At 37.5% G+C, this 12,735-nt stretch overlaps 1 protein-coding gene across 7 annotated transcripts in view; it reads right to left on the reverse strand.

Moving 5' to 3' along the window:
* The window catches only part of PTPRK (protein tyrosine phosphatase receptor type K), a 412,034-nt gene that overhangs the window by 259,080 nt on the left and 140,219 nt on the right, over nt 1–12,735 (reverse strand). The gene's annotated exons all lie outside the window — the stretch shown is intronic.

A 12,735-nucleotide genomic window follows, 5' to 3' on the forward strand; every position in this document is an offset into this window, starting at 1 on the left:
CATCACACTCCTCAGTGACCCTAGGCAACTCACCAGCCTCATGTGCAAAGACTGATTTTTGCTGCGTAGTTTGGTTAGGCTTTGTTTGGGGGCTTGCAGTTTTTTAGTTCTTCATATCTTTTTTTTATTTTTTTTTTCCCCAGTGACATAACAAGAACCTGCTCCGGGAGAAAGCAGCCAAGGAGCACCAAGGGGAAGAGGCAGCATTTGCAAAATGACACAATTAATGTATTTTTCTTGTGTTGTGCTTTGCCCCCATCCTGGCCAAACCTGAAGTATTTTTTCCTCACATCTGTCAGAAAAGATTGTTGTGAAAGTGCAGTTGTTTGGTATGCAGTAGCCAAATACCGTCTGTTAAATGAAGCTACCAAGGTGGTTTCTGCAGAGTTTGCATCAGAGGTGTTCTATAGCAGGAAAACTACTCTGCAATCTCAGCCAGTACACAGCACTTGCAGAACCAGTTTTAACACTACAGCAGGCTTACCGCAGCAAAATTACTATGGATTTAAAACTGGACAAGCTAGTTTTACCAATTTAATTAAGGATCTAATTAAACTGGAGAAGAAAACTATCTTTGTTATGACTTTACTTTTTGAGTAAAATTATAACCCTCTATGTGGTTACTAAGAATATCTGTACCTGGATTACACTGTCATTTTCAGATTCAGAAAGAGAAACTACGCTTATTGCCTGTACTACTGATCTTGCCACCCCTTTTTGAGAACGAGCAACACACACATATGCTCAGAATAAAACACACTAACAGTATTTCAGCAGAATTCCCCGTTATAGATCTGACCACAGTCAACAAGATCTTGAAGCACATAATTTTTTCAGTCCTATCTTACCACACAATACCCTCGACAAGAGAAAAACATAGGGTTAAAGAAAGGAAAAAAGAGAAAGTAAATTTATTGAAAATGAAAGCTTTACTGTTACAATTTTAAAAATAAAAGAACAAATTCTTTCTAATTTGGAGGGCAGTTCTTCAGTCAAATACACTGAACCTAACTGATGGTTCTGTAAAGCTGCAGCCAAAGAAAGCGTGTGTGTCTGGTTTAACTGTTTTGTTGTGACAAAATACCCACTTAAATATTTTTCCATTTCAACCACTATGCAGTACTTATCTAACATGTAAATAAATAATGTACTGAAATGCATGCCATGTTCTATTTCACCAGGCATTCTGAATGAAGGCAAACATAAAACTGAAACTACTTACAGTTTTTTTGAAAAATATTGTTATACTGCACATTATACTTCAGACAAATTAGTAATAAATCAACAGTTCAGCAATGTAATTCAGACTGATTTCAATGCTACTGAAAGAAGTACATTTGATGTTCCATCTCTTAATGGAAAACCAGACAGGTGCTGCTAAACTCTATACCCTTTCATTGTTCTAAAATATCTGCTGTTAAGATCTCATAATTAAATCCAGGACCAAAGATGACACTTCAAGGTTCATTTTTATCCTTATGAAAACAGAAGCAAAAAACCTAGGCACAGGCAGACACATGCTCACAGACACACAAACACCATCCCATGTACACCTACTGTCAGGTTTGGTGTTATCCACTTTTGGTTAAAATAGAAGTGTGCCAACCAAGCAAATTCCACATTTGTTCAGATTCCTATGCTCAGCTGCACAAAACCCAACTCATTTCTTGTTCAAGATCTATGACAGCAAATATTCTTTGTAACTTGCAAATTCATTGCAAGCTGCTTAATATTTTTACCTGTATTAAAAAAAAAACCACACAACCAAAACCAAACCAAAAAACATCACCATATTTTGATAACTTACCACAGTCTGCAGTACATTACAAAATAGTTTAATAATTCACTTCACATAGGAGAGAAATTTGTTCAGCATGGTAGGCTCACACTTCTATCATTAAAAGCAGTATAAAACCGAACAACAGATTGATATCACATTTTTAAAATTTACATTAAAAAACACTGGAAACATGTTAACAGGAACTTGTCATCCCCTTGGCTTACCATTATGGAAAAAGGGACGTGGGTGGTTTATTTTGTTGGTAGTATTATTAATTATTATTTTATTTATTTTTAAGAAACATGATGTTATTCGGGTTCATGTGTTCTTCACAAGTACAAGTGCAGTGTAAAAGGCAGCACATATTCATTCTGCCGAAGGAGAAGACCAAATATCACCCTGGAAGTGTGCACTTACACAGCAGGGTAGGGATTTGTGCTAGTGCAGAGCTAAGACTGACGCTGACTTCCCTAGACCCTTTCCAAGGGCAGCAGCTGGGAGAACTGGAAAAGGGGTGGCAGCAGGGGGACAACCAGCGTTGCAGTCCTCTTGCCTGCAGCCATGGGTGCAGCAGGAGATGGAAGCAAGGACCACAGTGCCGAGCCCTCCCTGCCCTTCTGAAGGCAAGTCTGAAATTAAGGGAAGACTTCAGTGCTCCTTGGCTTCCTTTTCAGACTCACCACACAGTGGCTGTGCTGTAAAGAACCAGAATTAGAGAAATGCCAAAGTTCAACTCAAAAGTTCAACATGGCAATTCAAGCACATCACTAGCTGAAATTGATTCTTTTTTTTTAAACCACAAAACCTCTGAAAGAGTGAACCAATTGGCAACACAAGTGCACCCTTGTGTGTCTGTATTTGATACAAAAGGTAACACAGGTCAAAAGGAAGAAAAAAAAAGGGGGGGGGTCGTGTAAAGGGACTGGTTACAACTGTTTGTTAATTCATTTTGTGAAGGCTGGAAAGTTTACAGTCATCACCTAAACATGGTAGAGAAGATGGGGGTGAAAAACAAGGGTTCACTCACATGAGAGAAGGTGGTGTACATGAGCATGTGTGCCTTTATATCCACAAAAAGAAAGAAAAAGGTCAGAGGAAAGAAAGATTATCTGTCTCCATTCCACAAAGTTAGTGTGGGGTTTTTTTGCATTTCCAGGTAAAATCCTACTCTGAAGTTAACCATTCAGCTCCCAAATTTGAAGCTAATCAGGTCCAACCAAGTCAACTAACAATCAGGCCTACCATATTTACATGACATTAGCACAATGCATGCCCAAAGGGCAGCCACATACATGCTCCAGATAAAAGGTATTTTGCTGCTGTTTGGCAGTTGGATGATACAGTATACTCACTAGTTCCTTTCTCCTTCTCTTCTGTTGCTGGCAGAGCAATCTAGAAATGCTCTAGCAGGCAGCTCCTTCAGGTATCTCCTTCTGAATCTGGCACAACCACTGCTTCTTTCTTCCCCCTTTCCCATAAGCCAGTGACAGGATGATACACACACCCCCCACAGAAACCAACATCTGCACTGAGTTATAAAGCTTGTTCTGTCTTACAGCTCAAGACCACCACCACTTGAGTGTTCCCCCAAAATCCCTAATACTTGATTCCTCTTCCAGTACTTCAACAATGCACTGGGAATGCTGGCATTACAGGATTATTTTTGTTGTTGTTGTTGTTGTTAAAGGCTTAACATAAAATCATTCAAATTGAACAAGTATCTTTTCCTTGCTTGTAAATTACTTCATTCCATAAACAGCAGAAAACCTCTATTACTTCCAGGTGACAGATGCATGTCTCTTATATTTGAAGAGCTAAAAACTTGCAGCATTTAATCACCGAATACAGCATCATAATAATAATAATAATAATAATAATAATAATAATAATAATAATAATAATAATAATAAAAATCACAGTTTAAAGAAGAGAATTGACAAGTTATTTTCTTCCAAAAGACAACACCTACTGAAGAGTGCACAGCCTGTGAGATGCATTCATTGCCTGGCAAGCATAGCAAAGACTACATTGTGCCGTAATTGTCAATCTTGTTACTCAAGCCAAAAAGTTGACTCAAGACTAAAAATCAACATTATGAAATTTTACAGGTAATTCACACAAAGGACCAAACTGGCACACACAACCACCCCCAGTAAATGCAATGTTCATACTGTAACAAGACAGTAAAATGACACTGCCACAACCCCATGAATTCCTCTGCTCTGCATTAGCAGGGATGCCCACATGATCTGTCCCCTCCACTGCGGTGGAAAACATGTCTTCGCTCTGCCTTGCAGTGAACAAGTGCTAATCCACTGTCTTGGCTGCGTTTCCATTTGCTGTTACTTGTTTCTGATGCTGACAGAGATGCAGTGATCCTGTTATGTGCAGCAACAAAACCTCAGAGAGCAACTTTAAACCCTAAAACCAAAAAGGTTTCCAGCCACAGAACCCATTCCAGCAAATCAACGGTATGAGAAAAGGTCTCGTGGACCACATGCAAAAAAGACTCAAGACCCTGGGCTCCTACCCCGACAAAAATACAAAAAAACCCAGCCAAACAAAAAACCAACGGGGAAACAAACAAAACCAAAACAAACAGAACCACCCCACCAACCACCACACACCAGGAAAAAAACCAGCTTGGCTCACAGGATTGCACAGGGTTTCTTCTAGACAGCCAAAGTACTTTGCTGAAGTAATCCACTCCAACAAGTTCTATACCAATTCTTTAAATCTTCTGGGAGTTGCACATAAAGACATTTAAAGCAAATAGCGAAGGAGCTCCACAACTGACTCGGAGAGCTCTCAAAGAAGAAAAAAATATGTCTGCAAAGACTACAATGCAACAGTCCCTGGCTTTGAGCCCAGAGCACTATCTGCCTGATTGCACCATCACCCTGCATCCCGCAGGGCAATTACTAGTTTGCAAACTTCCCATTACTACCTTACAGCCAGATTATTCTGCTTTAGATGAATTTTCAGAATATCCAGAATAGGGGTAAAATTTACTTCACTCTAGCAGAAGCGGGCAAGGAGGGTGAGGGCGTCTGTAAAATGCTTTGTAATATCTTTTGGTCAAAGGGGAAAATTCAACAATACTGGTCTGTTTGCTTGCTCGTTTATTTGTTTTAATACACATACCTTGCATAATTATCAGAATGGGATACTCAAAGTAATTGATACACTTCTCCCCCATCTTTGAATTTTGACAATTTTTTCCTTCAGAGCAACCATCTCAGCTGTTTTTTCAATGTCACCTCAAACAAAGTCTAAACTAAAGAAAAGAAGTACATACAGGGTAGAAAGAATTATAAAGGCATTCATTTATTTCCCTATGAGGAGGTCGTATCACCAGTCAACATGGGATTCCTATTACATATTACTCTGGATGAAGAAAACCTTTTGACTTTACTCCAAGCCTCAGGCTTGTTCACCATTTAGCATTAGAAAAAGAATATATTCAAAAAATCCATCAAAACAACCAACATATTGCAGTATAGTGTGCACAGACTACAAAAAAAAATTCTTCTAGAGCATTTCATCTTGCCCTAATAATAAAAGGCAGAAAAGGACAAAGAGAAAGTTAAAGTGGCTGCATAATTCTCAGTATTACTTTTTATCAACATAGGCATTGTTGGTGGGAGACGGAGTGTCAGGAAAAAATCCAGACATCATACAATGCTTCACAGCAGAAATTACTTAACAATACACCTTACTAGTGATGAATTGACGAGTTCGGTCTTTTAAGTCCCTGACTCTTCAAGGCCACAAATTTGGAGGTTAATTGGTTACCAATTTTTGAATTGCGGAGATTTTAGTAAACTTTTTGATAATGATGTAATACTGCACTACTAAACTTTTCCTTTTATTTACTTTCACTTAGGGGTAATCTGGAAACCCCTAGCAAAGCACAATTCATTACTCAATCTTTTCAGAACCTGTATAATGAAATAAAGTATTATCAACTTCTGTTTTCCTTTAAGCATCTTCTTCAAGCATGTATCACTGATCTCTGCCATAACCCTCTTTCATTCATTTCACTTTTCACGTGAATAAAACCATATTTTAAGACAAGCTGAGTGGAAGAGTGTATCATTGCCAACTCCTTGATAACATGATATTCACAGTTTTTCTCAAAAAGGGATGGGATCTTGCAGAAGCTGACAAAAATATGACAAAATCTGAGGTTCTTACATAACAATTATGCTTTCCAACTATATACAAAAATCCTAAAAAAAAAGAAGCCTTGACAAAAGGAACCATCCAGAACTTCTCTATTTACACACCGTGATTTAAGTCAATCTTCTGTTTCTGAAAAAGGGAAGTGAATTAAGCACACCAAGGTGGCTGATTAGCAATAGTGTGTTTTATACTTCACTGCCTGACAGTGCCTGCTGTATGATGGGGAGGGGAATGCTACAGGCTTTTCACAATCTTGGTAATCAAGGTTAATATAAAATTTGCATACCACCTTGTTGATGAGTAGAATGTTTCCTAGAAAAGCACTGAGGTTAGTCACATATATTTCATCAGAAATTAAGCACTGGCTAAAAATTTTGCATATTTATTTCAGAGTAACTATGAGTTTACAGTCAGTCACTTTTCCACCTGAGACTCTCAGGTAATTAAAGATAATTTATAACATGGACTCATACAGCACATTAACTCCAAACCTTTCACTGCCTCTGGAAATGCCACAGACCTACTAAAGTTTTGTCATCTCACCCTGAAGATAACGACTACCTTGCAGAGAATAAAGTCAAAATGCTCATTAGCTTCATTGACACTACATTACTCAGAAGAAAGAAAACTGAACACTTGCATGTATAGCCATGCAGTTCCTTACAATACTCCAGTGCATCAAGTATGACATTTCTACCTTAGTTTTAAGTTCAGATCATACATTTAACAAAGGAAATCCAGAAAACAGCAGAACAAAATAAAGTTGTTCACAGACTGTAATATAACAGAAAGCAAAGCAGTGGAAAAGACAGTGTTGAAAACTTAAACAAAGGAAAAGGAAAGGAGCAAACTTAGAAAAGCATGTTATTTCTGAAGAGCTACATTACAGCTAAAAGTTGCCTTTTAGACATACAAGCCATTTAGCTTCAAAGTCCTGCAATATCATTTTCTTCAGCACAGTACTAAGGATAGGTCAATTTAAGTGATTGCTCAGACTCCATAGGTTCCTTAGCCTGTGAAATCCAAGGTGTCCAAAGTCATTTCTTCTATGCCCCTGGAATGCTGGGATGGTGTTCTCAGTGTTCTCTGCTTGCAACGGAGGAATATGGCTTGGGTCACTGATTTAGACAAGGTTGACAGCTTTTACCTGATTAAAAATAATCTCTGCTATTTCTAATTGTAAAAAAATTTTGATACTAATGTATTATATTTCACCTTTTTTAATGTAGCAGACCCCAAAACAAATTATCTCCAAAACAGGGTAAGAAAAATTGAATCCACCAATCTAGGAAAAATATTATATACATCTCCATATGACAATGTAAAAGTTCTTAAGAAAAAAAGAAAGGCAAGAAAAAAAAAACAAGGGGGGGGGGGGGGAGACACAACAGACAGGGGAGAAGACAACAGCTTGTATCACCAACATTTCTTTGCTCTCCCACCACCATCATTCCCCTATCCCTCAGGAACTTCCTGTGCGCGTAAATGAACAAACTGGATGGGAAAAAAACCACATTGTGGCTAACCTGCAGGACATACCTTACTGAAACAATGTCACAGCCCAGAACTAACAGGCAAAACCAGCACTGTTTCTAAGAAACAAGAGCGAGCTTCCATGAAATCTCCAATACTTACGGTGGGACTGGAAACCTGGAAGCTGGCACCTCAGCCATGAGGGGGCCTGTCTGAGCAATGCTCACTTTGACTCTGTGCACTATGATTTTCCAGTTTGAAGACTGGAACGAGACAGTATTTGTAGCAGTCCCTTGAGAGCTGCAAGTGCTTTGTGATCTACAAAACTAAATTATTAAAATGTGGCTGCTAATCACTCTGTTGGAACTTAAAATTTTTCTTTGTCCTTAGCGAATTGACAAACATCTCAGAAGAAATTAGACAGAAATGCGACAGATATGCTTGCACATTTCCATGTTTATCCTAACAGTTTAAAAAAAAAAAGATGGAGATGGTGTTTTGTTTGTACTAACAAGTCTTAGAGAAGCAATAAGAAAATTCATTATAAAAAAAGCATTTATCTGACTAAGTCTTCAGAAGATTTTCTTTCATTATACATTTTATTGATTAAGTGCTGTCTAGCAAGTAACAGTCAGGAGAACACTTTGGGGTTTACAAAGCATTTCTGACAAGAAAGCAACATCATTCCTATTTGGAGATATTTCCAAAGGGTTCCAATTTTCAAGCATTAGTGATACCGGTAAGCAACAAGACAGTCAAAAGTGCTTTTAACTGGTGAAAACTATGAGGGAAAGATGGAGAAAGACAGAAAGAAATGGATGTATAAGCCCTTTCATCGTGTACTAATGATCTAGGTACAAAATATGTTATAAATTGTCACCTTAAGTTCTTAAAAGCCACAAAGTATTCTCAAAGGAGTTATTCCCAAAAGGAGTGGTAAAGAATGATGCACCTATACAAGGAGCATTTTGGTGACTTATACTACCTACCAAACACGAACTGTTCCAAGTTTAAGGGGGAAGAAAAAAAAAGCTGTCTCAGTTGAATAAATATTAACTTAGCTTTCTTTAATTATAAAGCTAGCCAATCTTTTCCTAAGACATTTTACTGCCTTCTGGTTTTAAAGAGCTTCTTTGCATTTTTGTGGTGCTACATAGTGTTTCAAGGTTACAGGCCATATACAATCAAGGACATTTGTCTTGTAAATAGGCAGTGAGATGTTGGGAGGATGGGTTTTTCTTCTTAAGTTGGCCTGTAACTCAGTTCTATCAAGTTCACACAGGTTGTACATACTTTCTGTGTTTTCCGCTAGCATTTAACTTGTTCCATTCCTTTCTTAGCTATTACCAACTGACTAAACCAAACCTAATCCCCTGCTTTCCCAACTTTTCTGCATGCAGGTTGTTTACAGCCTCATGTCTGCAAGTTTAGAAGTGATCTGATATCCAAAAAGGCAACAAATCCTCTTATTTCTCAAGAAATATTTAGTACTTTATCCGACATATGTACACACCATTACTGATTCTTCAATCAGCCTACCATACTCCTGTAGTACTTCTATTACATTTTTCAGACCTTTCATAAAGGAAAATAACCTTCCAAAATCTTTGAGCAATTCAAACTTTTATGAAACCTGTAAATTATCAATATTAAAATAAAGAACAGATTAATTACCCAAATGAGGATTCACAATTCAGCAAGAAAATTATTTGGCTTCCTAGAGTCTTCTGTTAGTTTTTTAAATTGTTATGCATCATTAGCCTTTCTGAACTGATAAAAACTTCTGTGTGGTGCAGTTCACCGTTCTTACTTTGATATACTTTAAAGTGTAACCATCACTCCTATCAAGCCTGTATACTAGTCAGCCTATTTTTTTAAACTACAGAGCACTGTTACTGCATAATGACATTTCAGAGAGCCATAAAGAAACCAAATAATTAATTTTTTACAAGTTTGAGATTTATAGTTCCAAGTCAGAGTTTCTTTACCAGTTTCTGCTCAAAGGCTACAAAAAACAGAGTGGTGTAACAAAAAACCAAAACTGGAAAGCCCATGGTCCACATTGCAAAGTGGACCGCACGCTTGATTAAGCAAGGATGTGACCCTGTGGGAGCAAAAAAAAAAATTGCTGGAGGGAAACACAAAAAATAGGATATAAGGGACTTTTGCGACACAGTGTTCAAAAACAAACAAACAAAAAACTTCACACAAGCCCAAACCCCAAATTCAAAAAGGATGACATAGGTAGCAAGGGAAGTGACAGAGCCAGAAAGGAAGAGACAGCCTTCAGCAGTTGGATAACTCCTACTGTGCAAAGCAGGAAAGAACAGGGAAATGAAAAGAAGCATTAGACAAAACAATGCATCTAGACAGGAATAAGCATCCTGTAACTCATCAAAATAAATTGATGAGTTATAATAGTAACCAACACAGACAACAGAGAGACAAAACTCCCAGCCAGTTACAAAGTTTAAACACAAGTCCCAAATATTTTTTCCTTTGAAGCAAACTTAAAGCAGGTCAAACCTGGCAATATTTCCAACACAGTGATAAAAAAAAGATTCCAGAATTAACAAGGATCAAAATCAAATCATAACCTTGATCACAAGGGATTCTCTAATTAAACCCTATTGCTCAACAGTTCATCCACATGTTAAAACAAGCAGAATAGAAGATGCAGATGCCTTGCTGGCAGGAGAGAAAAGACAGATTGTATCATTACAGGGCTGCCAAAACTCCCCAAGTGCAAAATATGACAATTGAAGAATTGCAGGCCCTATGCTTGGAGAAACCCACAGGAATGGTCCTAACATTGAACTGACATTAGAATTTCAAGTCATATATACTGTAGACACTAGAAGTTTAAATCATTCCCCACCCCCACAAAAAAAAAAAAAAAAACCAACAAAAAAAACCCAACAAAACCCCCAAACAAAGAAAAAAAAGAAAAAAAAGAAGGAAAAAAAAACCCCACCACCACAAAAAATCCATAGACTACCAGGAATATAGAAAGGCACCACAGTGGTTCTGAAGTTCAAAGATTTTGAACCACGAATAGGCTTAAGGCTGGAAGCATATTCTGGGGAAGGTATGACCATGAGTTTGTCCTGTTTGTGAACTCTTCCACAAGCTTCCACTGTCATCTGCCATGAGAGACAGGATACGAAGCTAAACAAAAATTCAGCTTGATCCAGCAAAGCTACTGTAATAAACTGTACTATGTTTTGTCATAAAACAAGTATTTTTTAAAAACAGAGAGAGGAAATTTAAAAAAAAAAAAATCATTCAACAGAACACAGTTAAAGAAAGGCAAGTAAATGGATTAAAAAAATAGTAATCCTGGAAGTAAAGGGAAATGTTATGTCCATCCAAAAACGCATAAACTCTTTATATACTTATTACTGTATATATAAATATATATTACAGCAACATGCAAAAACACTGTGCTAGTTTTGAACAGGAAGCAATAAAGCTTCAACAGAGCACAGCAGAACACAGAAATGCTGTTCAGAAGCTAAGTAGCCTAGGTGCAGCACTTCATTAGTACTATTAACATGGCCATCCTGCTAACTTCCAAGTCACCATATGAGACTTCCTTATAATTTAACCCATGCTATGCAGCCCCCACTCATCTCCACTCTCTTCCCTCACTTAAAAGTGAAGGAAATGGCAATGAAGTTGACCTGAATAACAAAGTATATGCAAACAGTTGAGCTCCACAGTGATCTTTAGCAGTGAGTTTGCTTGTACAGGCCAGGATCCAATTCCCAGTTTAGTAAAGAACCACTTCCATCTTGTTATAAAAACCAGTGCTAGCTAGCCTCATTGACCAATAGGTAGATCAAAGAGCCAAAATCATGAGCTAGAGGTCTATAGCAAAAAATTCCTATGAGAAAAATGAAAAAAAATATTTCCATGCCAAAAAAACCCTCAACTCAAAACTAACATTAGACATTAAAAAAAAAAAAGGAATAATGAAGAGCAATATTGACTTTAAGACCTCAAAGGACCATCTAAACCCACAAAAATACTAGCCCTCTTTGTGCAAACAAGCAGGTGTGCATGAAGAGCATGCAGATTTCCCACCCTGTTTATAGAAGCAATTGTGCGCGTTATACTCAAAACTGCAAGTTCCATTAGCAGTTCTCCAGTCCTACTCCAGATTTATTTTTAATTTAAAAATAAACTGTGTTACACATGATTTCAATATTCTGCTGGATGACCAAGCAAGGGAAAGAATGAATTTAAGTGCAGTCTATAGAGAGATAACGTGAAGGTTATAACATACGTGAAAAATGGCCATGTTGCTAAGATAAGGCCCCAACCACCAATTTTGTTGTCAAGCCCAGCCATCTGTCAGCAGAAACCTGATTTACTGCATATAATACTACTATATTTGATTACTACTGTACTGCTATAAAAGGCTCCTGTTTTTCTAAGCACACCAAAAGCTACTTTCTAGCAACATAAAAGGGTTAATAAAACACCTCCTCAGAAGCCAAGCTTTATGAAACCAAGTTTCAGAATTTTAAATCAAATTTTACCCAGTTTCAGTGTCACTGATAGATTCAATTCCTTTATAAATAAAAATATTAAAAACAGGGAAACAAAAACCGAAGAAAACCATAAAATTATAGTAAATGACATCAGTTTCACTACATAAGTAAAGCTGCTTGCAATGATATTTGGTTTTTTATGGACATTATTTTGATGGTGGACAATTGCAAAGAACTTTAGAAAAGGCACTTTACAAAACCTTCCTACAATATCACTATTCGGGAAAACCATTAATAAAGAGGCCACTTTGCTTTATTTGATAATTAGTCTGGACATCCAAACTGTTTGCAAGAACCCTAATGAACTGAAGCATCCTTAGAGAGGGGCCTGTAAGCACTAGATACAACAATGACAACACCTCATGGTGTAACAACACAGATGACTGCATCTAATCCAACTCTTCCCACTCCTATACACCAGGACAAAAATGCCTGCATGTGAGATTCATCCTTCACATCAAATACCCACTGAGCAAAACAGCTGCAGGTACCTTCTCAGGTTAATCAAACAAATCAAATAACAGCATCTAGTAATAACAAGACAATTTCTCTCTCTAAACAACAGCCCTACACTGCAGGTGGTTTTGTCCCATAGCAAGCAAACAGGAGAAAAACATGTCCTGAGCAGCTGCTCATTAGGTGAGCACCATTCTGCCTGCACAGCAAATGAAGCAAATGTCATGTGGAAAAAAACCCAGAGTTTACGGTCATGTAATTATACATGGTAACACAGGCATATCC

The sequence above is a fragment of the Falco peregrinus genome, chromosome 7 (assembly GCF_023634155.1).
Source record: "Falco peregrinus isolate bFalPer1 chromosome 7, bFalPer1.pri, whole genome shotgun sequence".
NCBI lineage: Eukaryota > Metazoa > Chordata > Aves > Falconiformes > Falconidae > Falco > Falco peregrinus.